Raw genomic sequence first — 5,080 nt, 5'->3', positions numbered from 1 at the left:
TAATGCAAGTGTCAGTGTTGATAACACTGATAACAGCTTGATTGTTTGGAGAGGGTAGCTAAAGTCAGTACCCTGAACATATTTTAAAAGAATCAAATTTATGATATTTAAACAGATAACGTGAGTGTATACTCAATGATGAGTTTAATAAAATTTAAATTTTACTACATCACCAGGGAGTACAAGCTCAGATTATTTAACTATTATTAACTAACAAAAAGAAAGCTGTTTGCAACTCATGCGATGTTGATTTAGACATTTTGTTTGAAATACAGCCACACTTTATCTTGCTTAAGATGGATGTTAATGTAGGCTTCAGTTAATGTCTCAGATAAAAGAAAGTGTCTTGCTTAAATATAGTTCTTGCACTTAAATTTATTATTGTAAGATCAAATCGTAAATTATTTTGTATGAGAGGGTGACGAAAAGTGTAATTCCAGTTTTATCCTCAATGACTGATCATGTGGTCCTGAAAGTAATGCCATGAACTTACTTGGCATTGACATAAAACATCAGATTAATAATTTAGATTTGCTGGTTTTCGGGAGACATAATGTGTAATACTACCGGTAAACATATACAGGGTGTACCACAACTCCACTGACAAACTTTCAGAAGTTGTTCCGGAATACTTTCTGAGTGTTTCGGGGGTGAAAAAACTTGAGGTTCTAAGTCAATGCAGTCAAAAGATACAATCATTAATGTTACATATTTTGACACTCGCAAACTCACTTATGAAAACCTATATATGAAGTATAGGGCTAACGTTTGCTCTCCAACTACAGTCAGGCCACTGTTGGGTTGTTTGTCATCTTAGTTCCTGTACGTTGCAAGATTGTGAGCTACGGGTTTCGTTTGCGTGTGCTTTAAACCTTTGTCTCATACCATATCAGAATCGGACACCACACATGAAGGAAAACGAAGAGGTTCAAGTTAAGTAATATCAACATATAAAGGAAACTGGGCCCAAATGCAGGCCGTAGAAGTCACAAATCTGTTACCTCAGCAAATTTATTTATCCCTTTAAAACAAGACGTCCAGGCTGTGGACATAGAAAGAAACATATCGTGACGTTTCTAGAAGAAGAAAAGGAAAGTATTACAAGAAACCTCAGTGATGGGAAACTCAAAACCTGCCAATTTCTGTATGTAACTGGAATAATCGAAAGGCTTGATGTTGTCCAGAATTAATCGTTATGTATAATTATCCGAAACAAAATGCTTCTTTATTTAATTACTTTGCCTGAAGAATAGTACACGCAACCATTCCTGCTCTGAAGCACACATTTGCTCCCATACAGATATAACGTAAGGCAGTCATCAGTGTTACATACATTGTACTTAATGGGAAGTTCCCAAATGACATGTATGGAAAAAGTAAGAACAGTAGGGAACTTTCTGCCACATTTTGTATTCATTAAGATTCACGACCATATTGACTTCTTTCCCAAACGCACAACCGATTGCATAAAATTTCCTACAGCTTACTTAGATGCAGATCTTAGAGAAAAGAAAACCACGTAATGTTTACTCAGAAGAAGAAAGACTTACAAAATCTTGTGAAGGGTGAATATTATTTCTGATTCACGACCATATTGACTTCTTTCCCAAACGCACAACCGATTACATGAAATTTCCTACAGCTTACTTAGATGCAGATGTTTACTCAGAAGAAGAAGGACTTACAAAATCTTGTGAAGGGTGAATATTATTTCACACTACCTCAAATACTTTAACAGCAGGATCGATAAATAGGAGGTAGACGTGTGTTCCACATTTGAAGACCAACAGGTAAATATCAAATCTGACATTCTGAATTAAGCTATGTTCACATGACGGAAATCTGAAGCTCGTTTTAGAACCACGCCTCCCGACATCCAACATTCAACGTACAACCAAACACACAAGCGCACGTTTGCACAAAAATTGGTTTACCGTATCTGGCTGGGACCTCGTCAGGACGCTCTGTGGTGGGGGTCTAGAAATGAAGCAGAAAATGTATTTAAAATAATTACTTTTTATTTAGAACACAATTACATGGAACTTGTTGCGGCAGAAGCAGTTGGTAGTCCACATTTTTCTGGATATTTCACCTTTGTCACCAAGTATTTGTAAAACTCCTGGAAGTCAGGTTGTATTTAATGGCACTGTACCATTGATTTCACAGTCCCTAGCAGCAGTCGATTTCAGTGGCGCTGTATGCGGAAATAGAAAACAAATACTCACTCAATTATAGTAGCTGGCATTTGCGTCAGGATTTTCAGTTCCCTAAGGAAGTAAATCCAACTTTCATCCACCTTCCATTCTTCAGAGTCAAGCTTGGTTCCTAAAACAACTCTTCAGATAATTGTATTCCTGAACACAATTGTCGTCTGAAATCTTCACACCATTTCCAGTCAGGTTTATAATAGTGTTTTCAAACGTCACAAGGTCTGAAGTTTCAAATAGCGTCATCCAGTCAAATGCAAGGTATTTGTTGAAAGAAAAAGCCCATTTCTCTATGTACTCAAATACTGTGGTGTAGAAAGACATTGTCTCTTCCCCGAAATTTTGAAATCAAATTTCAACTTCACTGATCGTATTACTGAAAATACCTGGTGGCCTGTCTTCGGCGTCAAAAAATTGTTTTAATGAAATCCTAAGCTTAAGAAGGCTCTCAACTGTGATCATTAATGACACTGTTAATTGATTATGATCGCCTGGGAGTTTATTTATGACCCCCTGGGGATAAACCCTCATTCCGAGAAACCCCCACGCTCTCCTCTCTGCCTCCTCCTCTGCCACTCCTTTGGGAAACCCCTCACGAATACTAGCACGTCTTCGACATCAAATTAATTGACCAATTAATTAAATCGATAAATCAACTAAACCCTCAGCCTCTGGGAAATCCACTAGCCCCCTGCCCTTCCCTAGATGAAATTAGTGGGAAAGAACACAGCCTGTGCTGGAGAAGAAGGATCTCACAGCAGGAAACTCAAATCAGGTTCAATGATACACTGAAGCATATTCTTTTCTTAAATCTGTTTGCGGGAGATAGGGTTCCCCCACTTGCTTGCAGCACAGGTCTGCACCCTCCTCCCCCCCCCCCCCCCCCCCCTTACACTCCCACTTCCCGTGACGTAATAACTGTAAGCATCGAGGAATGGAATGAAGTGTGATGTGGCAGACACCATTTGAGGTCTCCCGCGTATGTCTCTATCGTCTGGGTGCTGCCGCAAAGGTCAATAACCGCTTGATGTCCTAATTACAGATCACGATACTTGATACCGCAGACCTCGGACCGGATATTGGGCTCCTTCGATATGGCGCCAAACAAAGCATCAAGTGGTGGCATTCTGTTGATCAGGAAATTCGAAACGTGCTTTCTGTCTCCTTTTCCATGTCAGTGTGCGTGAACCAACGTCTCCAAACACGCAGATGGAGGTTTTCATCTCTTCTCAGAATACTGTGTTCCTATTGGTTAACGCTGGGGACAAAGGGAGAGTTGGCGCAATTCATTATCAAAAATAGAGGGAATAGTCCATTCGCACTACCCTACCAAACTGATTGTTTAAAAATTTATAGGAGTCAGACAGATCACTTAAAACAGACCCGCCAGGTTAGCCAAGCGCGCTAACGCGCTGCTTCCTGCACTAGGGTAGGCGCGCCGGCCCCGGATCGAATCCGCCCGGCGGGTTAACGACGAGGGCCGGTGTGCGGCCAGCCTGTATGTGGTTTTTAGGCGGTTTTGCACATCCCCCTAGGTGAATATCGGGCTGGTCCCCACGTCCTGCCTCAGTTCCACGGCTCGCACACATCTGAACACTTTCGCACTATTCCATGAATAGTGCTAATAAATGGTAACGGGTGGTTTACTGTAGCCATTGTCCGTGGAGGTTCTGGAGTACCCAATGTTTGTGGACCCGAAAGTTTCGTTGACAGAGACATTATTGCATTTCGCACTTACCATATGGCCGAACTTGCTTTCTCTAAATAGACAGTGTACAAAACCATCGAGAACATCGAGTTTGCTACAACATCTGGAGACAAGAAGAATCGTATACCAGTCAAATCTATCGCTGCTCAAGCCTTGCTGGACGGACCTTCTGTTTTCTGTGGGTGCCGACTTAATTTTAGTTTAGATATTAATGATTCATTTGATCATGGTATCGGATGGTTTACTGTAGCCATTGTCCGTGGAGGTTCTGGAGTACCCTATGTTGGTGGACTCGAAAGTTTCGTTGACAGATCGGTAAGAAAGAAAGAAATAGATCACTTAAAACACTAACCACCACCTTATGATCATCCTTATTCTTAATAAAAACGTCTGAGTATCACACGTAAACATTATGCAAATCAAGTAATTGAATTTCCGCCAGAAATAGAGCGAGGCCCGACATATATCCGAGGTATTGTATGCAACGACGTTTGAAAACACAAGCACCCATCTCCACCGCAACGTTTCCACTAAAGATATCTGGAGGAAAAAAAAACCACTCGCAATTGCAAAAGGCGCGTCGTCTGCCAACTGCTGGGAGCCGAGGAGCCGCGCCGTTCACCGCTGACAAGGACATCACTTCGTCTCGCTGGCGCTAGTTAGGAAAGCTGCACACGCATCAGCTATGCCGGCAGCTGTACGCCCATCCCCCGGCATCCGTATCCCGGCCCTACTGAACACACAGAGATTGGAGAGACTGTCATCAAGCAGTCAACCAATCAAATTACATGAAGGGAATAATCATCCATGGCAAACACCCATCCTTTTGAATGTTCTCCTGCAATACGGACATCCGCCGCTGCCGCCACTCACGCAGCACCCTGGTCACTTCACTAGGTCCCGCTACTGCGGGAGAGAGCAGACAGGTCAGTTCATTGTAGTTAAGCGCCAGCCACAGGCTGAGCTAGCCCCTGAATTCCAGTCACCGACTCCTCGTGAACACTCGTGCGACAAGCCGCGACTCACGCAGCCTTAGCTTCCATTCCACCCCGACAGAGGCCCCTCAGTTTAAAAAATCCACTTCACACAATCCGAGACAGGGATGTTACCGATCATACACAGCAAATTTCTAATGCGAAATCTAGATTTCTCCCTTACATAAGTG

Source organism: Schistocerca gregaria, chromosome 2 (genome assembly GCF_023897955.1).
Source record: "Schistocerca gregaria isolate iqSchGreg1 chromosome 2, iqSchGreg1.2, whole genome shotgun sequence".
Lineage (NCBI taxonomy): Eukaryota > Metazoa > Arthropoda > Insecta > Orthoptera > Acrididae > Schistocerca > Schistocerca gregaria.
Note: the sequence above shows the minus strand (reverse complement) of the source record.